Source organism: Hyaena hyaena, unplaced genomic scaffold, assembly GCF_003009895.1.
Source record: "Hyaena hyaena isolate Hyena2069 unplaced genomic scaffold, ASM300989v1 scaffold_312, whole genome shotgun sequence".
Lineage (NCBI taxonomy): Eukaryota > Metazoa > Chordata > Mammalia > Carnivora > Hyaenidae > Hyaena > Hyaena hyaena.
The window spans coordinates 233,201-261,038 of NW_024080943.1; the positions used below are offsets into that span (position 1 = coordinate 233,201).

At 47.1% G+C, this 27,838-nt stretch overlaps 1 long non-coding RNA gene across 3 annotated transcripts; it reads left to right on the forward strand.

Annotated features, from left to right (window-relative positions):
- Positions 1-1,005: 1,005 nt before the first annotated feature.
- LOC120242640 lies at positions 1,006-4,882 on the forward strand. 3 transcript variants are annotated; one of them, XR_005531120.1, is made up of 4 exons: positions 1,006-1,112; positions 2,384-2,475; positions 2,625-2,833; positions 4,345-4,882. It is a non-coding gene; the product is annotated as an uncharacterized LOC120242640 (long non-coding RNA). The 3 variants fall into 3 exon arrangements; XR_005531122.1 differs by having other exon boundaries at positions 1,006-1,090; positions 2,387-2,475; XR_005531121.1 differs by lacking the exon at positions 1,006-1,112 and adding an exon at positions 1,153-1,214.
- The last annotated feature ends 22,956 nt before the right edge of the window (positions 4,883-27,838 follow it).

The window sequence follows — 27,838 nt, forward strand, 5'->3', positions numbered from 1 at the left end:
ATGCTTAAGAAAAAAAGAAGCTGTGACATCAGCTTCTAGGCTACACTCTAAGCACACAGCATAACGACGACAGAATTATTTTTAATTAGATTAATAGGTCCTCATGCTCAAATCGACCTTTAGAAAATCAAAGAGATAAGTGATCATAAATGCATGCAGTTTAAAATATCTTTCTCCTTCTGGGGCGCCTGGGTGGCTTAGTCGGTTAAGCGTCCGACTTTCGCTTAGGTCATGACCTCGCGGTTCGTGGGTTCGAGTCCCGCGTCGGGCTCTGTGCTGACTGCCAACTCAGAGCCTGGAGCCTGTTTCAGAGTCTGTGACTCCCTCTCTCTCTGACCCTGCCCTGCTCACGCTGTCTCTCTCTCTCTCTCTCCTAGAAATAAATTTAAAAAAAAATTAAAAAAAAAAATATCTTTCTCCTTCTATCCCTAACATTACCACCAATCCCTGTTTTATTCTGTTCTCTTCCAGTGTTCAAATAAAACACCACAATGTGCATCTCAGGTTCTGATTATCTCCACAAAAAGGAACTAATAAATAAATAAAAAGGAATAAATAAATAACTGACTGCATGTTTAGGACAAAAACACTTAGAGATGAGCCTGGTCCTCACTGTCACAGAAAAATAAGGACGCTCTCAAAGACATCTAAAAGTATGGAGAAAGAACTGGTTCAAAGGGGCTCTTTGGACCAACCTGGGACCATTTGAGCAGCAGAACCAAAAGTCATAATTACAGTCAATTAGAGCAAGTCCGAACCATCCAAGGGCACTCATTCCTGATGATCAAACATTAAGCTCTCTTTCAAAAGTTCTCCCACTGACATGAATCCATTAATTCATGCTTGGTTCCAAAGAGACAAAGACATGACCCTTAAAGAATGCATACGTAACCACCCACCATGAGTTTTGGGAGGACCAAGAGAAATGGTTTTGTGATCTCATAATCAGTTTCAGAACCACTGGGATAAAAGGGGAGTAACACAAAGTCAAGGTGATCTGAGAGGAAACATGGTCTTTAGGGTCCTGGGAAGCTGAAGCTGGGAATGTGAATGACAAAGCAATGTCCTCCCCTGGAAGAGGACCAGCTAAGTAAGGCTGAGCGAACTTTGAAGTTAGTAAACATCTTTTCAAGAGCAGCATATGGGCTGCCAGTGTGCACTTCTCCTGGGGTGTTGAGGGAGGCCCCCTATAAAGGCAGGGGGTAAAAACACAGGTATGGAGAGCTCTTTTCTCATTCCTAGCGGCGGTTCACCCTGTTAGGAAGCTAAAGGTCCAAAAACATGTTGTATCTGCTCCTGATACAAGAGCATCTACTCTTCTGTTCAATTTCTACCTCCTTGGCTTAATGAGAAAGAAAAAAAATGAATGGTCTGTCCTCTCCCCCCCACCAATCCATACCCTGCCAAAATACTCCACGTACAAACTATTCACGTCTTTAATTTTAATAAAATTAGCACTCAAAAAAAAGAAAAAGCTGTTTCCATATTCACTACTCAACAGTGAACAAAGCCACCTAACTGCTCAGATCCTGTCAAAACTTCATGGTCTAAAACTTTTTCATTTTCGCCAAATTGAAGACAGGGAAGACACGTTAGCTCATTGATTTAATTCAGTCTAAAAAGGAGAAAAGAGGAGGAAAAAAACCAAAAATAATGTCTTGCAAATAACTCATACAAAAAACTATTTGTGGATTAGTAACTGGCAAGGGATAAGTGACAGCAATGCCATTTATTGGGTGTTTGTTTTGTGCCAGGCACCTAGCTTGACAATTTACAGGAGTTATCTCTGGCTCTTCGAGGCACTGGTGTGCCCAGTTTACAGATGCAGAAATAAAGTGGAACCTGCTTGGGATTCTCTCTCTCTCTCTCTCTCTCTCTTTCTGCCTCTTCCCCACCCCTCCTCAAAAAAGAAGAAAAACCAAAAAGAACCAAAAAGGAATATTCAAAAAAGGCAAATCTATAGAGACAGAAAACAGGTGAGTAGTTCCCTGGAGCTGGCGGTGGGAGCAGGGGTTTATAGCAAGTGGGCACAAGAGAATATTTTAGAGTGATGGAAAGATTTGAAAACTGGAAGGAGGTGGTGGTTTGTAACTCTATAAATCCTGGCTCCCTGCTTTTGATATGAACTGATAACAACGGCTCTGTCAGCACAGAGCCCAACACAGGACTCAGTCTCACAAACCACGAGATCATGACCTGAACCGAAATCAAGAGTCAGACACTTAACCAACTGAGCCACACAGCCAGCCCTAGATTTGCCTTTTCTGAATATTTCATGTAGTATATACTCTTTTGCGCCTGGCTACTTTTGCCTAGCATGTTTTGAGATTCATCAGTGTGGTAACATATATCAGTATTCCTATCTATTCCTTTTAATTGTTAGTAGTATTCCATTCGATGGATTCCCGGTTGATGGACATTTGGACTGTTCCCAGTTTGGGGTCTTCTATGAAGGACACTGCTGTGGACATTCATGTATGTACCTTTGTGTGGACGTATGTTTCTGTTTCTGTTGAGTATATTCCTAGAAGTGGACTTGCTGGATCCTACAGTATACATACGTGTATGTTAAACTTTCTAAAGAAACTGCCAAACTGACATCACCATTTTTTTATTCCCTCCAGAATCAACTAAAAATTTGAGATTGAATATTTGAGAAACTGGAAAGACTTCAGATCTGTGTTCCACTCATGCACCGGTGGCTGTATGTGTGTCAAACATTTTTCAGCAGCCTGACTCTGATGTGAAAAAAATTAAGTCTGTAACACTGTGGACTTGGATTCATTAGTCACCTTCAGGTTCTTAGTTACCCACCAGTCTGGCAGTGGACCTGGTAAGGCTTCTGAGCAGCTCTTCCCTGTGTAGACAACAGGGTAGGCCAAGAGAAATAACACTGACATTTTGGGATAAAACCGGCCAAATGATCCCCATTCCTCAATGGCTCCTCACCCTTTCACTAGTCTTCCTTTGTGACATGTGAATGTCCATTTTTCACAGTTGACTTCTAGAAGGTTACTTGGGATCTATGCCTGGCATACTCCCTGGGTCCCTCTGCATCATCTTTAGAATCTGCCACTCTTACCAATAATAAATAAGTGGAATTATCATCTTTATTTCCCCACCATTCAGGCAAATAAGAGCATCCAGCAAGACCACATCAAATGCAAAATCCCAGGACTCCAGCTTGTCCCCCTGGCCAACTGAACATAGCACTAGCAACCACCGCTGCATCTGGTTGTTATTAATCTAGTAGGAGGGGGACTGGGGGTGAGAAAGACCAAGCCATGGTTTTCTTCCTCTCCAAACCAACTTGAATCCATTTTATAAAATTTCATGAGACACTCTGGTTTCTAATATCTACATGGTACTGCCTCCCAGCCCCAATTCCGTAATGTGCTTGCAAATGCTATTACACTTGTCCAACATGGTTTGTTTTCAATAATCTCATAGCTTTTTTATTTATTGGAATGCCACGGACCTCTATATGTTTACTTATTCTTTGCTTCTTTATCAAGAGCACAAAACATCTCCCACCCTCCCTGCTCCAGAGCTCCATGTACTTGATTTCTAAATTAGGTAAAACAAGGAAATGGAGCAGAGGACAGAGCCCTGAGGCAAGGAAGAGTGTATGATGGAGGGGGTAGGAAGGGAGAAAAGATATTCCCAAATACTCTCCTGTTACAATGTGTAGCCATCTGGGTTTTTATCAGTTCTCACTTAGAACTAAATGTTTAAAACTAAACATTCCCTATGTGAACTCCCGAATGGCCAAATGTATCGTGTCAGCCGTTTTGTACTAAATCACTTTCTAAAAGCAGTTGCAGGGAATCAAGTCCCTCACATCCCCTCCCCCCCAAAAAAAAAAGAACTAAAAATCATCACCAAAACCCAGCCACCTAATTTTCCATTCATAACTGAGCTTAACATCAATGCCCCCTTGACCTGTGTCCACACACCAATGCCAACGCCAAGGCAAGTAATAGACAAGGCTTTCCTTTAGGCTAAAGTACTACTGTGCACCAGCCTACTACTCATTCCGCATACATCATCTTGTTTAGTCTTCACAAAATCCAATGAGGCAGCTACAGTTATCCTTACTTTACAGATGAGAACCCGGGCATCAGAGAAGTAAATGACTTTCCCAGGCTGGCATAGCTAGAAAGAGACAGAGTGGGATTCAAACCGATGACTTCACACACCAAAGCTCTTACTCATTTCTCTAAGTCAGGCTGCCTCCCTGAGTTAAACTCCCCAGGCCCCAACATAGTTGCCTTCTCTTCATCATCATCAATAAATATTTATGAAGGACCCACCACCGACACACCACTGCTCTTGTTTCCACAGCAACATGCTGTCAGAGAGTCATGGGAGTATCCCGTGCTTAAAGGAACAATGCTGTAATGTCCTGTGATCATGGCTCTGAAAGGTGACAGTTACACGACTGCAGCAGACTCCAGACTCCGTCTCCACTGGCAGCCAGGAGCCTGCAAGTGCTGTGCGAGGGATAAGCAAGAAGAAACTGAAGGGAGGAGAAAGGGACTGGGTTTTTACCCAAGAAAATAGTCTGCTTTCATCGTGAATGTGTTTGTGATTGTTGCTGAATCAGAATCCAGGCCAGGTTTGCACATTAATTGTTCTTTTATTAGGAAAGAAATCAAGCGATCCAGGAGAGAAAATAAAATTTGACTGTACTCCTAACAGTTCCCCAGAGATAACTGGCGATGATTATCGAGTTAAATGGCTACATCGCTAACAATTGCAATCTCAAGTCAGTCCCCTGTACGATCCATTTTCGCTCTCCATGTACAGATGCTGAAATCCTCTAGTAAATGGACTAATTATCCCCTTATCTGTTTTAGTTGTTTCTCTCTTGCCCCACCCAAATCATGTTTTGCCTCACTCTCAGGGAGCTGATTTCAAATGTTTTGGGGTGTGTTTTTGTTTTTGTTTTTGTTTACTACCATCCCTTACAAACATTATCCTGGCTCATGAAACACATCTTAGAGTAGGAAGAAAGAAAGTGCCTTTTGATGACAAGCTCTCGCCACTGACTTTTGGACACCATGACCAACATGTTACAGCAAAAAATATTATCCCAACCGTGTATTAGATGCAAGCTTACAAATTCAAAGTGCTTTTAAGACTGGGCACTTTCAGACTGAAAGAATTTGAAGAGCACACCACTGAGTTTTAAAATGCATTCTTTACCCAAACTTGCCAAAAGTTTTAAGTAAGATACTTTAAAGCAAATCAAGATATTGTCATATTTGTACTAGATTTGGATTCCAACAATTTCAGCATTTAGAAATAAAGAGGATAAGTCCATTTTTTTAAAAAAGACAGCATTTGCAGCATCCCCACATCTACAAATGTAGATGTTCATGAAGAAACCTGAGGGAAAAAATCGAATGTAAATGGTCTAAGGCGTTTTCATTAAACCAAAAAGGAGAGAAAAGGTATCTACAGAAAATCCCCATTTTTACAACTAAATGAGGCTTTCTCCCACACAAGCTAATCCCACTCGTTTAAGGAGCCTCTAGAACGAACGCAATCACTTGCTAAATATATGCCGTAGTACTAGATTTGCAGAAGTCACCAGGCTCAAGTAGAACCAAAAGAAACATACGGTGCCTTAACAGTAGATTTCTTCCCAAACCGTACTCTTGCGTTGCTTTTCTTTGCCGAATGTTCCAAAGAGCAAACAAAGAAAAGGTGCCGGCTCCTCACACTTCTCTAAATGTTTTAACAAAAGGCTGCTGAATAAACACATTACTCATTTAAAATTTGAAAAGAAGTTCTATTCCGGAGATGAAAGCAACTAGATTTGCATTTTAACAGTTGTGGGCGAGCGCCACCTGGCGGGGGACACCGGAGCCGGCGTGCTTTCTCGTTGGACCGCTTCCCCAGGCCGGTACGGCTTCACCGCACGCTTCCCAAGACCGGCTGGAAACCCGCGGCGGGATATTTTCGGTACTGATTTTTGCCGTGGGAACGTGAGTGCTGTTAATGCGTGGCAGGCCCGCCGGGCCCTGGAGGAAAGTGAAAATCTAAACCACGAAACACGCCCGGGTCCCCAGGACTGCCCCCAGCACCTTCCTTTTCTCCCTCCCTTAGCACACCTAATGCAGACCCAAAGCAGGAGAACCAGAGTTGCACACCATCTTTAGCACGGTGCCGTGCCTGTCCCCTCTTCTCTCACCGGCTAATCCTGCAACACACACCTCAAAGCAGCGCCCTCGTCACCGAACTTCCCAGCCACGGAAACAGGCTGCCCCTTCGCGGAAGTCCCATATGGAGTTCCCATTTTGCTGTGGCGAGAGAGACTCTAGTGCCTGTCCAATGGAGCGTCGCTCCGGCGCTTCCTAACCTCAAAGGCAACCTGTTTAAGGAGGTTACACTCCACCGCGTCTTGTGTCTTGTTTCTTTTCCTCTTTCCTTCTTCAAAATAATATACGGGCACCGCTGTTACTCAGCAATTCGAAACTAATCTTTTCCTACATCTCACTTGTTTATCTCAGCCTGTGCGTGCGATCTCAGCAACCTCCGGCTCCGTGTGGCCGCACCAAATCCAATCGGTGCTAAAAACAGACAAACTTCAAGGTGATTTTGAACTTGGAAGCATACCTGACCAGTCCCTCCCTTCTCTCCCTCCACCTACCGCCCCATCTTTAGCGACTTGGGGCTGGAAGTTGCATGCGGTGGGGGTTTGGTGATGGTTAAGACCCGGGAATGGTGGTGGTCCCCTACGCATGCCAACCTACCATTAGGGGCACACCAGGCCCCCCCCCAACATGAGAACGACCTCTGCTCACTTCCTTCCTACGGTCAAACCCAAAAATGAGTCCCCCACCCCCAAACTTTTCAGAAGCCAACAGGCTCAAAGGTCGAAGCCACTCCGGTTGAACGGCCTTAACTGCGGCGCCCATTTACTCTGGCTGAAAACCACGGGCTCGGGAGGAGGTAGTGCTGCCTCAGTCGTTAACAGCAACACCCGCACGGTGCCTTCAGCGGCTCACTTAAGCATCAGCTCAGGGGCGCGGCGTGTTTAGAGCAAGTCTGGAGCTGGCCGGCTCTCCCTGGAGAAAAGAAAAGCCACCGCCCCAGCAGCCTCGGCCTGCAGGCGACCCGTCCTCCCCACGAAAGGCGCGCGCTGCACCCCCCCTCCCGCATAAGCTGCAGGGAGCGAACGCTCCACCCCGGGCATCGACGCCGCTTCTCGTCCCGCCGCCCCAAACACTCCAGCGACAGATTCCGACAAGTGGGAGGCAGCAAGTGGAGACGTTCGCAACAACCACGAAAGTTACTCCAGCCCGGGGGCCCGCAGGAAAGTCAGGCGGGGAACTTCGCCAAACGCGGGCTGCCCGGGGGGGACGCGCGGGCCGGGGCGCGCAGGGACGCGGTCGCCCGCGCCGGCGACGGGGACCCGGCTGCGGCCCCCGGGACGCGCCCCCCGCCAACCCGCACAACTTTCTCCCCTGAGAGCCCCGCAGCGGCCGGGGAGCGAGCGGGGCCCGGCGGGCGTACTCACCTGCGGCGCTCTGTGCCCCGGCGCCGGGCAGCGGCGGCAGCTGCAGCCGCAGGAGCAGGCTGAGGACGACCGCGGCGAGGCTCGCCATCCGGGCGGCGGCGGGCGGCTCAGCCCCTTCCCGCGGGGGCCGGGGCCGGGGCCGGGACTCGGGCGGGCGCGGGGCGGCCCCGCATCGCCGGCGCGGCCGCTCGCAGGGGCTCCGCGACGCTCCCGGAGCCGGCGCCGCTGCGCTCGGAGCCGACGCGCGGCGCGAACTGAGGCGGGCGGCTGGGCGGGGGCGGGACGCGGGGGGCGGGGGGCGGCGTCCCCCGAGTCCTAACGCCGCCGCCGCCGCCGCCGCCGTCGCCGCCCGCCCGCCCGGCGCTCCGCCCGGGCCGCGCACACACCCTCGCGCGCACGCCCGCGCCCCGCACACGCCAGCCGCCGGCACCCGCCGGCTCCCCCGCGCACCCTCGCGGGGGCTGGTGGGCTCCCGGCGGCCGGCTCAGTCGCGTGCCCACGCGCAGCGCCCCCCGCGCGCCCCCCCGCGCCCCCAGGCGCGCCAGGGTCCTCGCCTCCTCGCCCCGCGCTGCGCGGCGCAGCCAAGCATCGTCTGCCCGGTTGGGGCGCAGGTACCGGGGGCGGTGGGGGGAGGCGGGAGAGAGCGAGCAGCAGCCGTGTGAACTCGGAGTGGGAGAACAGGTGAGTGGGGGGCGGGTGGCAGAGGAGGCAGGGAGGGAGCAGCCATCTCAACTCCGGATGGGGAGGGGGGTGCAGGTGAATGAGGGAGGGGTCATCTGCCCTAAGCTGGGGCGGGCATCTGCTGGCGAGGGGCTCCGGCACGCCCTGAGGGGAGAATTTCCTCTTAAGAGTCGACACCCTCACCCCACACACACACACGCACACGCTCCTCTGGGCGCAGCCCACGTCCTCAGCCGCCCAGGCACCCTTCTTATTCACCCACATCTCTCCCTGTCCCCACCCCCACGCGGGAAGGGGCGAAGACGGGGGCCGGAGGCATCCCTCTCTCGCCCACTGCCTTCCCCGCTTCCAGTTCTCGGGAGACAGAACCGTGTGGCTTTTTCCTTTTTCTTCCTGGTCTGAACAAAGACCTGGTTGGAAATGAAAGCCTAAAACCATAGATCAGAGTCCTAGCTGTCCCTTGCAGCTCACAGGCTGGCACCCTCTGCTCTCCTGGAAGCCAGGATTCATGGAGCAGACCTGGAACCACTCGGGTCCCGGCGGGGGGGGACGGGGACTGGACTGTAAAAGCTGGGGACAGGGACACCTAAGCAGTGCCCCAAGAATTCACTTTGTAACCCTGGCCCAAGCCTCCTTTCCGTCTCAGCACAGCCTTCCCCTCACCCCCTCCTTGCTGGGATTCTAAGGATTGGACTGGACAGATTGGGGCAGATATATAAAAGTCCTGCATGGCTAGGGGTTCCGAAAATGGGACACCTCAGGGTCTGGATTGAGTTGCTGTGGCAGAGAACACGGGGCCTCAGTCTCTCACACTCCCGGTTCCCACACCAGTGCCCAACCTTGGCACCAGGCTGCACCTCACAGGATGAACCCTCCGTGCTTTCCCAGCTGCCCTCCGCACCTGGAAACTGTCCCCTCTGTTCCTTCAGGAGTGCGTACTCTCACCTGATGCCAGACAGGGCTCTGCACACTATGCTTCTGCGGCTGCTGTTCCATCTGCCTGGAAGGCCCTTACCTGCATCATCTCCCTAGTAAACTTACACTGGTTCTTAAGGCTTCTCTGTGAAACTTTGGCTGAGAGCCCAGTGCTGACTGGAAAAAAGGGGCTGCTTTCCCTGTCTGCCTCCCATCAGCCTGGGATCTGGGGAAACGTGGCCACGTGCTCACCCTTGGCTCAGGGCTGAGCTCAGTGTCTGTACTGAAGAAAGCCGACTGGGGCCTGGGGTGAGCTTCGTGACAGCTGGAAATTGTGGGGTGACACTGCCCTGTAGCTCCTTTCACTTCCACTCAAGAAGGTGGCCTCCTGTCCTCAGGATGACTTTGCCTTTAAACCCCATGGGACCGCTGGGCCTCAGTTTCCCTGTCTACAATGGCTTCCCTTTCAGCTCTGTTGGGGGCCAGAAGCAGTTAGACATTTTAGCTGCAAATCTCTTAATCCTAACACAGTTTTAGGGGAAGCTTCAGCCATGGGGGACTCTTTCAACAAGAGAACTGGCTGCCTGATGTGTGCCAAGAATGGTCTGTGCACTCATGAAGTCAACAGTCTGGTGGGGAAAACTGGACAGAGAAAAGCGGTAAAGGGCCCAGAGATGCAGAGACAGCCACCCATCTCCCCAGCCCCCACCCTGCCCCCAGCGATGATCAGCCCCCCAGTGGGGAGCAGAGAATCAGGGCACCATATCTTGGGTCATGGTGTCTTACTTACCTATGGAGAAAGCCTATAGTTATAGTAATATAACTGCTGTTTCATCCCCATTTTACACACCAAGAAACTGAGGCTCAAACAGAGCAAAGACCCTGTGTAGGGAGGCAGTTGAGGAGTGGCTACCCCACTGGAGCCTTTTATCTTCTTGCCATGGCACACGGCACCACTAACCATTTAAAGTTAAAATTCAGAAATTCAGGGGCTCCCGGCTGATTCAGCCAGTGGAGTATACAACTCTTGATATTGGGGTTGTGGGTTTAAGCAGCACCCTGGCTGCAGAGATTACTTTAAAAAATAAAATCATGGGGTGCCTGGATGGCTCAGTCAGTTAAGCTTCCAACTTCGGCTCAGGTTATGATCTCACAGTTCGTGGGTTCAAGCCCTGCATAGGGCTCTGTGCTGACAGCTCGGACCCTAAAGCCTGTTTCAGATTCTGTGTCTCCCTCTCTCTGCCCCTCTCTCTGACTCTCAGTCTCTCAAAAAATAATAAATCTTTAAAAAAATTTTTTAGGGGCGCCTGGGTGGCTCAGTCAGTTAAGCGTCCGACTTTGGCTCAGGTCGTGATCTCACAGTTTGTGGGTTCGAGCCCTGCGTCGGACTCTGTGCTGACAGCTAGCTCAGAGCCTGGAGCTTGTTTCAAATTCTGTGTCTCCCTCTCTCTCTCTGACCCTCCCCTGCTCACGTTGTCTGTCTCTCTAAGAAAAAGAAAATTTTTTAATTAATTATTACTTTATTTATTATTAATTAATAAATAATTAATCTTTTAATTTGTATAATCTTAATTCTAAAATAAAATTTAGTAATTCAATCTTACCACATTGAATGTAGCACTAACCACATTTTAAGAGCTCAATAGCCACCCGTGGCTAGTGGCTGCCATATTACACAGTACGGATATAAACATTTCCGTCACTGTAGAAAATTCTAGTGGACAGTGCTACTCAGACTGCAGCCCCATGAGCCTAATCTGACCCATGTTTATTTTTATAAATAAAGTTTTATTGGGCACAGCCATGCTTATTCATTTATATACTGCCTATTGCTGGTTTTTGCAAAAGTTCTATTAGACACTGCTGTACTATAGCACACTACCACTAGTGGGCCAAGTGTGGCCCTGATTGTGTTTTTATAAAGTTTTATTGGAACACAATCTTACATATTTGTTTACATATTGCTCATGACTGTTCTGTGAACTACAGAGGCAGAGTTTAGTAATTGTGACAAAGATCATCTGGCCCATATCTGAAAATATTTACTGTCCCTGCCCTTTACAGAAGAAGTTTGCCAGCCCCTTCTCTAGATGTGGTCTCACAGCCCAAATCATTAGTCTAGAGCTGGTTCTCAAAGTGTGCTCTTTGGACCTATAGTATCAGCATCACCTGCCTGGAAATGTGTTAGAAACAGTCTCAAGCCCTCCCTTGGACCTACTGAATCAGAAATGTTGGCAGTGGGGCCCAGAAATCTGTTTCAACCAGCCACCCGGGTGAGTCGGATGCACGTTCAAGTTGAAAACCACCAACCTGAAACACCCATGGTGGATGTGCCCAGGAGTGGCCGGCACCGTAGAGGTACTGATGGGTTCCCATGGGAACGGAGCATCTAGAAAGATGTCAGAAGAGTGATAGCCTTTGTGCAGCAAGGCCTTTGACCTCCCCTCAGCAAGGCCATGAGGGCCAGGAGAGGACCTCTCACCAGCTTCCCCCCCCCCCACACCGCCATGCAGATGCTCAGGCCCCACTGCCTGGCGGCCCACCCTCCCACGGAGTTGTCAGCACATTTGGCACTGTCTCCACACATAAATTCATGGGCCAGCTGTCTCTTTTAATCTGGTTGCAAGATGAAACCATTAATAGATGTCAGACACATTGGCAATGATCTCTTCATTAATAATTTCCTCCTTTCTGAGGAAAAAAAAATTAGTAACAAGCAACCATCAATAATTCAAAAATACAAGTTAACCTTTCTATTAGCAGAGTGGCTTTGCACACACCGTGGACTCTTTAAGAGCCAGTAGTTCTGGCTCGAATGGTGTTTTATGGCACGACTATTAACATGCATTAATGCTGTCCGTCAAGACAAACAAATATAAATAACCCAAATGCAACTCAGAAACCATAGGTCGTTTTCAAGTGTAACCTCATGATCCAACCATTTTGTTCTGTGAAAACATTCATTGTCCAATAATATCGCTGCGTCCAAAAGCAGTACTTCACAAAGAAATCGTTCTCAGTGCGAGGCCCTTACACTGAACCAGCACAACTCTCAGAGTTGGCTTCTCTCTCTGGGAACACACAGGAAGACCCGGGACACACTTGCAGGTGTGTTGTTGGTGTGCTCTAGGTAAGCGTCTCCATTCCTCACAGGCTTCTTATATGATTTCCAGTCCCCCCGCCATCTGGTTCCTCTTCTCGGATATGCTGTATTTTGGTAACACCCCTTTTCTGGGTGAGGCCTTGCACCTGCCCACATTCCCCATGCCTCCATTCACCACCCAGGTGACCATGAACTAGTCAGTCTCTCTCTCCATCTGTGAAATTGGGCTGATCATTCCCACCTCACTGAGCTGAGTGAGAATTACATGAGTTAATGGATATGAAAGCATCTAGAATAGAACCTGGCCCACTCAACAGATCATTTCTTTTCCTTTCTTTTCTACCTCCAAGTCTTGGATTAACATACCACCCCAGCCTTGATTCCAGGCCAACTATTATAGACACCTGGTCGGCAACACAACACGGAGAGCCAGCTGCTTCATCCTTGGGCCAAAACACCAGCACACGGTGCAGACTATTGGCAAGTAGACTTCAGTGCTTGAGATGCCCTGGATTAAACTGAGGACCACATCTCTCTTTGCCTAAGTGGGATCTGCCAAAGAGCTTTTTCTTTTAATTAAGAAAAAATACATGACAAAACAAAACTAAGTGATGTGTGCCAGGTACCCACCATGGATATTTTGTCTCTAACCTGTGCCCAGCCTCATGCTGAGCAGTGGGGTGCCAAAATACAGTGACTCCATCCATAGAGCCCCCAGTCAGCCCATGTGGGGAGGTCACACCAGCCCACTAGGGACAGGGTAGTTAGTGTCAAGGTTTGAATAACGGACATCAGTTGTGACTGAGATATGGCCCCAGCCTTGACCTCTTCCATTCAGCAAAGTGGTTCTCTGATACCCAGGGAAACGCCGCTGTGCCCTGGAGTTGCACATGAGCACTGAGCTCCCCACACTCTTTCCAAGTCCCTGACTCCAGACTCAGGTTCAAGAGGATCCAGGTAGGGGTGGACTCGCCAGTCCACGGTGGGGTGAACCTGTTTCTCTTCTGCATCTGCCCTGCAGCAGGCTTGGCTCAAACTTCAGCCAACCCCTCTCTGCCTCCAGTCTCATCCCTCCGACCCGACCTCACACACAGCAACCAGAGCCTTTGTTCAAGAAGACCGTCACTCCAGAGTCTTGCCCCTCACCAACCTGACACCCTTCGCGAATGCTGCATTGCCCTCGGAATAAAGTCCAGAATCCTTCACGTGGCCAACAAGACCTTCCACTGGCTGGGCCCAGCCTGCCTTTCTTGGCCCATCCTGTCTTTAATTCTCCCGAAGCTCGCCCCACACAGTCCTCACCAGGTAGGGAAGGAAAGAAGGGCATTGCAGGTGGCAGGAGCTGCTCAGAGATGTGAAAGAGGTTGCACGTTCAGAGATGTTGGGAGGGGACCAAAGGGCTGGGGTCTGGGGAGCAAAGGCTCCCTCTGTCCCAACCACAGGACACACAGCCTTTGCTCCAGCCACCCTGGCTCCGCTTGGGGCTTTTGCCTGTATAGCCCCCTCTCTCCGGAATGCCAGATTCCAAATCCTTGCCCTTCCTTAGCCTATCTAGGCCTCCAAATCCTCACTGCTGAGCTCTGGGCAGGCCTGTAGCGGGCAGGGAAGAACCCGTCAGTTCTCTTTCCACAGCACCATTGATAGAGCTGCCCTCCCCATGATAGTGGCAGCATCTGAGGCTTCCAGGACTGTCTTACACAGCCCCTTACCCTCAAAGCCAAGCCCTAGAATGCATACAGCAAGCACTCAAAAGATGTTGGTGGAGGCTAGGGCCAAATTTGCCTGCCAGGGCCAAAGAGGAGTTGAGGAGGGGTGAGTGTCAGACAGGAGGCTCACTGCCCCATCTAGGAAGTCAACTCCTCAGAAAAGAGGCAGAGCAAGGCTCACAGGTGCTCGGGGTGACGTATGTCAGGGTGACATTTCCCAACCATCCCCGACCCCCAAGACCACTAGGAACTCTTGTTAGTAACTCCAAATACTCACGCCCCCCTGGACTGATGAACCCAAAACTTGAGGGAAGAGCTTGGAAATCTCATTTTCTCAGACTGCGCACAGGGGAGTCTCATGGAAGTCCTAACACGGCAACTCTGACCAGACCAACACAGAAATGACAGGCCCTCACTGTGTCAGGCTGCCAGAAGCGCCTGTCCCCTGCAGAGACGAGCCCGAAGAGAAGCTCTGGAGGCGGCTCTGGCCTGTCTGCTCACAGTGCCGAGCCTCCTCCAGGTGGGGCCCAAGTCCCAGGAACAAGAGACGCTGGCCCTCTGAGAACAAAATATGACACTGAGCGTTTTCAAACAGAAACGATACAGAAAGAATGTCTCATTTGTTAAAGAAATCTTTAAAACTTCCTTCGGACCTCAGGTGTACACACTCGAGAATCCTTGATTTCTTTTTTAAATTTTTTATGTTTATTTATTTTTGAGAGAGAGAGAGAGCATGAGCGAGGGAGAGGCAGAGAGGGAGACACAGAATTGCAAGCAGGCTCCAGGCTCTTAACTGTCAGCACAGAGCCTGACACGAACCCACGAACCATGAGATCATGAGCTGAGCTAATGTGGGACGCTTAACCTACTGAGCCACCCAGGCTCCCCAGTAATCCTTGATTCTTAATGAACTTTAATGTTTCCTTGCATCGCCCTCCTTTAGTATTGTTATTTATTTGCTCATGTTTATTATTTTTTATGATTATATGGACTTGGTCTTTTATTCTCACTGACTTGTTATTTTATTATTGTATTTTGAGAAGTAACATGGACCTCCCAACCACCTTAAAAACAAGGCCCTGGATGGTACAGAACTCAGCCCACTACAGCCCCGCCTTTGGATGCTGCACCAACCACAGATTGCCATGAAGGCCTTGGGGAGGAGACTCCCGTAGGGCAGCAGGCTGGCTTTCTGCTGCTGAGGTTCTCACCCCTTCTCCATATTAGAATCACCTGCAGCCCCACCTTCAGCCATTGAGTTATCTGAGTAGGAGCCAGGCAACAGCCTTTTTTAAAGCTCCCCAGTATATCCACTAAAAACCACTGCAAGGACTCCTCACGAAGGAGGTGGACTTGAGTGGGGGCTACACAGAGCTCTACCCCTTTATACTCTCATACACCCTTATAAAGATGCCCCACCCCTTAGTCCATCTCAGGGAATCGCTGCACATAAGGAGCGGTGATCCTGAGTGAGTGGTAGACAGTACATTTCTCAGCATGGGTGCATGGGACACACCCGCTCCAGAGCCACTCAGGGTAGCTGTTCATTCATTTTGCATGAAACTGAATCAGAATCCTTACAGACTGGAGCTGAGGGGGTTGATTTTTTTTTTTTTTTTAATTTGCACACCAGGTGATTCTCAGGCACATTAAGTTTGTGAATGGCTAATGCAGTGTTAGGAACGAGGAAGTTGGAAACCTCCAGATACAGCCTTGAGCCTACTGAGGTCAGATCTGCATCTTGCCCATTTTTGTGTTTCTGACACCTATAAGGGTTTAAAGGATGACTACTGAGATTGGAACAGGTATACGCATTATATTTTGGGCACCACTCTTTCTTACAAATGACATATCTAGCTCACACCAACTTACATGAAAAGAGGATCCAGTGGCTTATTTAGCTGAGCAATTCATAAGCACCTTCAGGCAAACCTGCATCAAGGTATTCAGTTGCCTCTCTCTCTCTCTATCTCCATCTCTCAATTGTGCTTCTTTCAGTGGGTAGTAAGGGAAATTGGGCAGTGACCGCTCCATATATAGGTCTTATGGCTTAGAGCCTTCTGTAGCATCCCTGCCAAACTCTAGTGAAGACACTTTAGCTGATGTAGGTCGCATCCATTTCCTGAAATAATCGATTTGGCCAGGAAAGTGGTGGGGAGGGCAATACTATAATTGGCCACCCTCAATCATTTGTCCACCCCTCCATAGGGGGTAGTCTCTATAACTGACAGTCCCATGAAGACCAAATGAAGTGGGGACGAAGTGTTTTCTCTAAAGGATCTTGGGCAGTCAGGTAACCTCTATACACCTCACTTATAAATCACAATGCTCATAAACTCCTTTACTAAGTGATCCACAGACCTAACTCCTTACCCAGGGTCTGCTCTCCACTTAACCTGCCCCTGCACTCCGACACTCCAGTCCATTACCCACAAAGGCCCTGTGATTTTTATACAACCTGTCCTTCCAATGTGCTAAGGCATAAGTGTTATCCTCAAAACATTTTCAACCAGCCAGCTGCTCCATAGCCAATCCAATGGAATAAATAGTCGTTCTCTCAGCTTCAAATGGCAACTATTGAAGAAATATTTTACTCCACAACATAGAAAGAGATTTCACCCAAAACGAGAGCCACAAACTTCAGCCCCCAGAATCTCCTTCACCGCCCCTGGAACCGAGCTGGGTAACGGCAGAAGGCTCCGAGCGCGCCGAGATCGTTCATTGGCGTGACAGGCCAGACTGCACACGTTTATTCAAGCCATTCTCCCGTCAAATAAAACGTTGATAAATCATTATTTCTACAAGCTAAAAAAAATGCTAATAACTCAAGGCAGAATGAGATTGAGTTTGTTGAAATGAACGTGAAGAATGGATGGGGACAATCTTGGAATGTAAAACCACAGAACATACCACCTGGGAACACAGAGATCATTTGTCTTATCTGGAAGCCTGTCTCCAGGGTGGCAAATTTAGGGATTGGTTTGAGGACAGAGTATGCCCTGTGCTCTGCGGAGGGGGCTGAAGGGCAGGGGGGCAGAGGTGCTCCTTTACCCAAATATACCATTCATCTCTGTCTGCCACCATAGCTTCAAGATTGATAATCTTAGGGATTTTCCACTTTGGTTATCCTTCTGCCTTTCCAAAATGTTTGAACTTGCACTGACTGCGAGCCAGGCCCACAGCTAAAAGCCCTGTGTGCATGATCCACCCCACAGTTCTCATTATTTCCAGTGTACAGGTGAGGAAACTGAGGCATGAGGAAGTCTGGTGGTTCAGGATGGATTCTGGCTTTAGGTTTGGCTTTCCTCTCCACCTGTCCTGAGCCTTTTAAAATCGCTGTAATTGTGTCTCTCAACTGTGGACCAAGAATGCTAGTCCAACCATCTCTAAACCCTTTTCATTTTACAGACATTTCAGTAGAGCTTTGCTAGTAAACAAAAATAAATGCATTCTATTTACCCAGAAGCCAGAGACCCTGCAATAACTTCCCAGCTAGGTTCTCCCCAGAGCAGAAGAATGTGCCATTATAGTTTGGGTTGATTTTGTTTTTTGAAGGCTTTGCTTTTTGAATTTTTCAGGCCTTACCTACCCCAGGAGGAACTGACCTGTGATAACAGAGACAATGTAACCTGAAAAAGTCCCCAGATTAACAAAGGTAGATACTCCCCAGTGCTCGTTGGGGTCAGAGCCTCTGCTTTGATAGACTAGACCTCTGTCTAATTCTTGTTTCCCGCAAGAAGAATATTAAGGGCCCATGAATGTTTTAAAACACAAATGTATGGAATTTTGTGACCTCTCAATAATCAGATTTCTCCCTCGAATAGGATTCCAAAAAAAAATCAGGAATTGACAAGTGTTAAATACTTCCTTACTGCTAGTAATGCCGCCCCCACTCCTTCCCCCTTTTTTTCCTCCTGAAACTCCTCTAACATGAATTTATTTTCTATTTGAAAGCCAATCTCACTGGTTATTAGATATTCTCCCTGCTGTCACCATCAGTAAATTATTAAACAGCTGACCAAGCTTTGTTTTAAAATGATTCTCTTGTGAAGCTCAGTGATATATTTGCCATGAATACTGAATGGTGCCGCGGTCTCTAAGGACACGTGAATGATTCCTATTTACTACCTTTAGCGAAACGTGTGTGCAATTAGCAGCAAGAACTTGACTTGAATCACAGTTACTGGAGATGCCTGTAGCTCATATACATGGAGCTCTCTTCAATCACTATACTCTGACTAGGAGAAGCAGATGACGCTTCTAGGCTGTGTCACAAAACAGCACCTAGACCTCCCCTTTGTCATTTCTCACCTCCTTGCTTGTCCTGTCACCCCTGAGCCTTGACATACCTGTAGGGATCTCTTCCTTATTTAAAGAAGCAGCTGGTTAAAAACTAAAACTAAAAATAAAAAATAACGAAGCAGCTGTTTTTGACTGGATTTCCACATAAGGAAAATAAACCAGGTGGGGATAAAATTACGTAACCTGTTTGTGTCTCCATTTCCTCATCTACAAAACGGAGATCATAACTCCTACTTCATGGATTCTATAATTAGTAAACCAAGCACTAAGCATAGTGCCAGGCGTCTAGTAAGTGCTCAGGAGCCCGTAGCTGCTTTTTTGCCTGTTAACTCCTGAGTGAGTCCGGACTCTCTAGGTTGTAACAGAGACAAGTCTCAAATTCACTTAAGCCAAAGAGGACATGCGCTGGCTTATCTAACCAAACAGTGGTTGATCAGGAACCAGGAAAACAAACTCCTTCGAGTATTTACAACAGAGGGAATTTAATTTAGGAAATTGGCGGTACGCCTGGGTGGCTCAGTCGGTTAAGCATCCGACTTCGGCTCAGGTCATGATCTCACGGTTCGTGGGTTTGAGCCCGGTGTCGGGCTCTGTGCTGACAGTCAGCTCAGAGCCTGGAGCCTGTCTTCAGATTCTGTATCTCCCTCTTTCTCTCTGACCCTCCCCTGCTCACGCTGTCTGTCTGTCTCTCTGTCTGTCTCTCTCTCTCTCAGAAATAAATAAAACATTTAAAAAATAATTTAGGAAATTGGCTACAGAAGTGATGAGGGAACTGGGAACCCAAAAACGGATAGGAAGGGAACTCAGAAATACACAAGAGCAAGAAGCTACTCCCTGCCTTAAGACAGAGGGACCAAGGTACTGGAAGCCTCAGAGTATGGTGACGATGGAAGCTAGAACCCTGGACGATGTGTCCCAGGGAAGCTGAAGCCAAGGCGCATCCTTGTCCACTTCTAAAGAAATCACCCAAGCAGGGAAAGAGAAGGAGAAATCCCCTTGAGTCGCCTTTTCTTCTGCCCTTCAGCATCCCACCAGCGCCTCCCTCTGGCCAAGCCCAGCCAGAGGCCAGCAGAAGCAGGAGCCTAGGAAATCCCAACCTCCCCACTGTCTGACTCCAGAGCATGTGTTCTTAACCATGATAAAATAATGCCTCTCTTGTACAACCCCACGAATACCACCCCCACTTGAGTACACCTGCATTAGCATTCCCTCCCCAGGTGCTGTAACTGGCCCTATTCTTGGTCATGAGGTAGTTAAGGGGCCCTGGTTGGGCAGCTGGTCCCTCTACTGACTGTGCTTGCTGGGAATGTCCACCAGGTTTCTGTAAAGCACTCTGCATCTAGATGAAGTTGTTCAGCCTTGGGCATCCTGGATCCGGGTTTCAAAACACCCATTGGGAGGTATGACAAGAAGTGGTGGGCCTCCAGGGACAGAACATTGCATCTTAGGGCTCAGGTACCACCTGGGTCGGGAAGGACAAGGTAGTAGCTTGAGAAAAACAAGCACTGTCATTCACTGTGCTGCCACAAGCGTTTATTTATTGGAAAGTGGATGTTGAATTTGGAAGCCAGGCTCAGCAAGGCCTGAGTGCAGAATCTAGTTTGGAGAAGCCGATCCAATATTTTAACTAATGATCATATTTTACAGCAGGCTCTGAAGGCAAAGAATGAGATATGCTGTATCCTGTTAGGAAATCTACAAATGAAAGGGGATTTTTGTGGAGATTGTGGAGTCAAGAGTTGGTGCTATTCATCTTCAAAGAGACTGGTTCATATAACAACCACTCTTTCTGCAACTTCTGAATCTCAAAGCCTCAAGTGAAAGTACTTCCTATCTCTTGGCAAAGTATTCCTGTCTGAGGGATCAGACTCTTGATAAGGCAGTAATTACCGGAGCGAAATTTCACAGATACAAAGGCATTTTTTAATAATTTTAATTATTCAGAAGCCTGATTAATTATCTAGCCTAAGGATTGGAGGCCAGAGAAGGATAAAACTGTGTGGATGTGGTTACCCATGACGGGGGAGGGGAAAATTCAGAAAATTCCTTCAATGAGAAAGCTGCTCTCTGTGACTATATAGTTAGATTTTTGAGCCCTGCCGTGCTCATAGAGGAGAGACAACTGGACTGGCCATTAAGGTACCTGTGTTTTAGGTCCGCTCCCACCACTGACCCACTGCATCCTCAAGCTAATTCCCTTCCCCTTATCAGAACTCTGTAAAATTAGTGCGGGAAAAGATAAAGAAGGATACTATACCTAGTCCCTGGGCCTCTGTTAAGTGCTGACATTCTATAATAATATAAGACCTTTTTTAAGTATAGACACCATTGGAAGTTTTCCTGAGACCATGAAAGTTAAGGGAAATTTTATGAGCATGGAAGGGCTTTGATCATGTTTGAAGTTGAGTAAACAGACACCTGTGTGAGGAACATTAGAGTCAGGAGAGATTGGCAGTGGGGCAACATAAGACATGTCAAAGAGATGCATGTGTCCCTAAATATGTCTGCCTTTGGTGGAAAAAAAAAAAAACAATTCATTGTTTATTGAGCATATTACAGATACCCATGCCCCTTTGTGTTACTGCCTTCAAAAAGTTTGCTAGGGCAAGGATGTCTTGCTTAGATGGTAGCCCACTGATGGGTCTATTTGGATGATGACCTCAAAACATTCTAGAAGCAGACATTATCCACTTTTGTTGACATGGTAAGTCATGTCCTGAGCCTCTGTTTAAGCTCTCTCTGTAGACACAATGGTGAGACTATCTCCTCAAACATGTGCCTTAATGGCTTTCCTCACCTCCAACATAGCTCCCAACACTCATGCCTCGCTTTTGAATAGGTTTTAATGTTGGAAATCCCATAATGTTTCCCATATGAGAAGTTTTCAATCAACTTTGGGACAGTTGACAGAAAGTTTTCCATTTTTTCTCTTGACAGTTCTTCTAACAACCCATAGAGAGTTCCTTCTTGGCTGTTTCCTAGAGCATGGTACAGTAGTTAAGAGCATGAACCCTGGAGCTAGATTATCTGGTTTGAATCTTTTCTCTGCTGCTCCCTGGCTGCATGACCTTGGGAAAGTTATGTAACTTCTCTGTGCTTCAGTTTCCCTGTATGAAAGTAAATTTATTGTTATAAAGATTAGTATGTAGATGTGATAACAATGATATATAGATAAAAGTTATGTAACATTATACACTTTTCTTCAATTCTATAGGATTCAGTTACCTCATGTCTAAAATGGGACAATAAATTTTATGTATTTATTCAACAGATATTTACTGAGGTCTTATTAAGTGCCAATCACTGTGTGGGAGCTTAGAATACCACACTAAATATAACAAAGTCCCTGGCCCCTAAGAGTTTGCATTTTTGTGGGTGGAGACGGCAGTCGGGACAACCAAATAAATGTGTGATATGGAAAAAAATATATAAAGCAGATAAATGTAGTGGTATGCATGCTTTTTAAGATACACTGGTCAGGGAAGAACTTTCACAGGTGATGACATTGGAGCAGTAATCTGAGTCAATGGAACAAGCGATCTGAAGGTAGAAAGTGGATTGAATTCATAGGGAAGAGCAGGTATCAAGGGCCTGAGGCAGAACCAGGCATGACATAATGCAAGGAACCTCCATGAGTCCACTGCAGCTGGAGAAGAGCAGGGGAATACAAAGTGGTAGATGGAATCTCCAAGGAGAGACTCAGGGGGTAGAGCACACAGAGTCTCATAGACCAGGTCAGAACATGCAGAGTATCCTGAAAGTGCTTGGAAGCCATCAGAGTCATTCGAGGGACGGGTGGTGACAAGGCTTGACACATGCACAGATTACCATCCTGCAAGGCAGAATGTGAGGCACTGTGGAGAGGCACAAAGTGTCCAAGAAGTTGGAGGAAAGGGGTTATTTCTGACTCAGGAGAGCAAGATAATCTGCAAGGGGCCGAGGAGAAGTTAAGTGGGAGGAAGCCAATATTTCAAATGAAGGTGCATCTGCAAACATGATACTTATGGGATCAATCTGTTGATTCATTCATTCATTCACTTCTCATGGTCTTCAATTCCTGTTAAGCCACTAAGACCCAGGGCGCATTTGTGTTTCTGCAGCACAGCACAGCTGGGTTGTGACCTCCAGGACTGAAGGAGGTGCTGATCATGTGCCAGCAACTCTAATGGATTGACAGGTATTTGTCACGATATGATGATGTTCCCCCTGATTGAGACAGCTCCATCCATAAACCCATTTCACATTTACACAGTCATCTTTGAGAAAACCTGTAATGCATTCAGCCACTGCTGTAGTACCAAGCTCCTAATCATGGTTCACTGTCCCAAAGGAAAAAAATGAAAAACAAAAAGAAAATCCATCCTGAGATAAGAAGCCATCCCAAAGAACAGCCATCCAGCTTCAGTGCTAATCAGGCTCTTTGAGGAGTGCTTACTTTGTGCCAGGGACTTTGCTAAGTGTTTCACAATAATTAACTCATTTAATCTTCAAAATGGTCTGTCACCCTGCACATACCCCTTCACCCTGACTTCTTCTGCACACACTGACTTCATCTGCCAGCACGTGCATGGCTTTGCCTGAGGGTTTTCTCTTCCTGACAGAGCCCCCTTCACAGCTGGCGTGGCAAGCCAGAACCATCAGGGAATTAACGCCTCCTCCCTGCATGTGAACACACACACATGTGCATGCACATATGTGCGCTCTCACACAAGAGAGGCCCTTCATGAATTATAGGTGGGAGTTGGTGGGTGAATACCCCAGCTCCTTCACTCTCTGGTGCATGTTTTCCACTGAGGTGGCTGTTTCAGAGACTCCCAGGACTCCCCAGCAGGATTAAATCCTGGTTTCCCACAGTGGTAGCTTGCTCAGTAACTCACTATATATTAGCGAATCTATTTTCCCATCTTCCTTTACCCTTCACCTACCTTTACCTCCCAATTAACTTCTTGCTCTTAAATCCATGTCTCAAGGTCTACTCCTGAGGGATAAAGATTAAGATACTGCCTTGGGAGGGAGGGAGGGAGGTACCATGTTATCATCCTCATTTAGCTACTAGGAAAACTGAAACAGAGAGGTTAAGTAACTTGCCCAAGGTCACAGAGCTGGTAAGCAGCAGATTGTGGCTCAAACCCAGCCACTGGGCTCCAAAATCTGTGCAATTAACCCAGACACTCTGCTGCCTCTGGCTGGGAGAATAGCCCAAACCACTGAGCACCAGCCTCATTTACTCGATTTTGTAAGACACACAGGTTGGTGAGCTACCTGGATTCATCTCTAACCTCTTCAGAGATCCAGCATGTAATTCAGAAGTGTGTTTGAGAAGGCATTTGATGTGATTTTCAACGCAGTGGCAGCCACATGGTGATCCATCAGGCAGCTCTCTTTGACAGAGAATTGATCTCCCAGGTCAGGAAGCAAACCTCAATTTATGTAGGATGCACTTGGAATGCGCCCTCTTAGTAGCACACGGAAGATAAAGCAGAGTCAATGACAGTTCTTGTCAATGAGTTTGTTATGGCAAGAGGCTCTTTGGGCTGAGTACCACTGCTGACACTACAGATGTATGCTTTTTTTTTTTTTTTTTTTTTGAGTGATAAACACATTGCCAGTGTCTTTTAGCCCTGCTTGTCAATTTCTTGATATTTCCAAGTCCTCTTTTGATCCAAGCATCTTCATCCAATAGCACAAAAGCAAAATGAGTACTTACTTGGTTCCCAGGCCATCAACCATCCTTTTTCCTTCAAACTAGATCTCTCTGATTTTTCAATTTTGTTTCACGTCTGGATGAGTAATTTCAGAACCAGGAGGTTGGTGAAGTCTGAGCTTCCTCACTCAGGATTTTTTGCCTTTGCACAAAAAGAAAAGCCCATTGTAGCAAATTGTCTGTGTGATTCATTTGTTGCAGGCGCTGATGAAAAAAATTTTTTCCTTAAAGATATTTCAAAGATTCTGGACCATTATGATAGAAAATAACCCCCAGAAAGTGAGACGGGAAAGATGCAAACAATTTAATATTAGATTTATTTTGTCACTAGAAAGCTTATCCCTTTTGCTTTTTGGGTGAAATTTGAGATACAGAGGATGAAAAATGGAAGAATGGAAGATCTGATCAAAACTGCCTCTGCTGGCCTAAAGATTAATGTTTTCAAAACACAAATTTATTTTTCTTATGGCAAGGTTTTCTTTATTCATGCCTTTAAAAAATTAAAAATCATGTGGCTGCTTTCTTCCTACTTCTCATGCTCAACCAACAGATAGAACTAAGTTTTAAAAAAAGAAAGTGGGGAGGGAAGGAGGAAAGGAGTAAAATGGGTGACAGGGAGGGAGGGAAGAAGACAGGGAAGAAAAATTGTTATGTGTAGGACATTCTTTTGATACCAAACTGTAACTACCTCATTGGTCATCTACAATGAAAATGCAATGGATGTTATTCAATGCCTCACTTAACTCCATATGGGTGAATTCAATCTTTTAATGTGTTCATTCCAGAGTATGCCTGTGGTATCCTTTCTATCATCTCAGATATACAATGGTGGTGACTTTAGTCAAGAAATAGAGTCTCTTAGGAGAAAGTGGGTGATGGGCATTGAGGACGGCACTTGTTGGGATGAGCACTGGGTGTTGTAGGAAAGCCAATGTGACAATAAATTATATTTAAAAAAAAAAGAAATGGGAGTCTCTTAGTTTGCTTCATTCAACATATATACCTTGAGGCTCTTCCTCAGGAAGACACCTACTAGACTCTAAGATGCTAGGTTACACTATGTAACAACAACCCCCAAACCTCAGAGACTTGAAACAATTCAAGTTTATATCTTGCTTATGATACCTATCTGTTGCAGAAATACTAGGACCTCTGGCCAACGGGGTCCTCGCTCAGGGGCCCAGGCTGAGAGAGGTTCTATCTCTGTCCTTCAGTGGTTGCCAAAGCAGGAAGAATGGATATGGACAGTCCTACACTGGCTCTTAAGGATCCCACCCAGAAGGGACACAAGTCACGCTGCTCACATTTCATTGGCCAAAACAAAGTCACATGGCCATGCTTAGTTCAAGGGGGTACAAAAACATAGCCCTACTATGCGCCCACAAGAGAGGGCAACCCCAAATACTTGGTGAACATCTAACGTCAACCATACATACAACTCTTTTTTTGGTCAGCATTTTAATTTTTTTAAGTTTTCATTTAAATTCCAGTTAGTTAACATACAGTGTAACATACAACTCTTGATATGGCAGAACTCATTGTCTTTGAAGATGCCAATAACAAAAAAAAATTTTTTTTTTTTGCTGTTCCCTAGGAGAGGAACAAACTAAATGTCACAGGTTCCAAGAAGATTGGGAAGCTGGGCCTTCAAAAATGAGCAGAATTTTTACTGGTAGAGACGAAAAATCGGGCTTTTCGGTGGAAAGTAAAGCAGAGCAAAGGTGAGAGGGCCAGAACATGCGAGTTATGTTACGAAAGAGTAAGTAGTTTCTTTTGCTATAAGTAGTCTGTACATTTAGAAATTCATAAGATCTAAGAAAAGGGGCATGTCAGCCCCTGGGAAAATGGCACACCAGGCTAGAAAGGATGAACTTCTTTAAGAAGATTGGGCTATCACTCACTCACTCACTCACTCACTCATTCATTCAACATCCCTGGGTAATGATCATACTAGGCTCTGGTGTGCTGGCAAGATAATGAGAATGGAAAAAAGGGCATGACTTCAGAAAAGAGTTTGAAAAGAGACTTGAAAGAACTGAGTCTGTTTATGAAGGGTAGGAATGGAAGCCAAAGGTGACCCTGGATGTAGGGAACATGCTGGATCCAAGCATCCAGAGAGCACAGGAAGAATGGAAGTGGAGAGGATGTGGCTAACGGACCACAGGATGAGCTAGGTTCGAGTTATGCTGGATTTGAGGTCTGGATTTGCGGTTGCAAAGAGCCATGTAGGGGTACGCCCATTCAGCCACATTTCACCTCAGTCATGAGACATGTGGGAGCCCTCTAGTGGACACTCTTGGGGCTCAGCCTAATTCTCTCACCCCATTACCTTGTCTTTGGGACTCTGCATTGGGGTTCTGTGGGGGATGATCCTCTGGCCTTTGCCTCTGATAGCCCACATCTGTGACCCTCTGGAAGACTGGTCACAGGCACCTGGAACACTTAGCACATGAACACACACACAGAGATGTGGTGTGAGGACCCTGGAGTAGACCTCAGTAAGTGATGGCTGGTACAGGAAATGACAAGCCCGGCTTTCAGAACAACTATCGAGGTGTGACTTCTGCTCCAGAATTCCCTATGGAATCATGAAGACGCTCTCCTCCAAGGACTTTTGCCTGAAATCACATCTTGGGTCCTTCCTTGGCTCTCGTTCCCTGCCCCCTTACTGATTTCTCCTGGGAGCAGTTCCTTAATAAATCACTTGCAAAGAAAGACCTGTCTCAGGGTCTGCCTTTGGGGAGCCCCGCCTACATCCAGCACCTGTAATGTACTAAGCCCTTTAAATAGGACACAGCCTGGGTTTTCAAGGAGCTCACCATCTGATGGGGAGGCAGGTGCCTGCATTGATGATTTCAGTGCAGTGTTTGATGGTGCTGAAGACAGATGCTGGGGGTTCAAGGGATGGCATGAAAATGAAGTCAAGAAAGCCTTCATAGCAGAGGTGACCCTTAGACTGGATCTTAAAGGAAGAATAGAATTCTGCTAAGAGAAAAGTAGGGAAGGGCAGTATAAGCAGAGGAAATACTAAACCAAGGGATGGGGAAATGGGGGGTAGGGAAACTTCAAGTGGTCTTCTATCATTGAGGCATAAAGCACAGAAAAGACAGTGGTGGGCAGAGACCACAGATGAACCAGAGACCCTGGGAGCCATCTCAGGCATAGGATTGAAGCAGGAAGAATAGGTCTGATCATTGAGGAAGAGGTCATGGGGGGAGAATGCATGGCCTTTAAACTGTACTGCTAGCCCACAGCGCTCTCCCAGGGACAGCTCTCATGAAGTCTGGCTCTCCATCCCAGATGCACTCAATAGCACCCATGAACCTCCTCTCATCAGCTGATAACTGTGACCTCCAACATAGGCTCCCAGGGACAAGTAAGGAATAAACAGAAACTGAACTGTCCAGCACTTGTCTGGGAAACTTTTTTTTTTTTTTTTTTTTTAGTTTGGGCTTTCCCAGAAGCAGATTCAGACAAGGATTTGAGCAGCTGGAATTTATTTGGGAGGTGCAGAAAATGCCAGTAGAGGCATGGGGAAATGAGACAGAAAAGGCACAGCAGCCGACACAAGGCGTGTTATCAAGCACATTACCACTGTGAGCAACCGGAGCCAAATTTCACAGGAGCTCTAGGAAATGATGTGGGACACACATCTGGGTTTTCCTACCGCAGAGACAAGGTAGCTGGGATATTTGTACCCCAGTTCCCATTAATCTTGGCCAGGGGGCTCCTCCTAAGGAGTGTGGATAACAAAGTGCCAGCCGGCAACAAAAAGCAGGTGCAGAAAGTTGGAAGTCAGGCCACTGTGTCCTGAAGTAGTAAGGGCAAGGGATTTGAGCAAGACACCACAGTGAGCATTATACTTTGTGCTTCTCATTCCCTTCCTCAGCTATACAGGA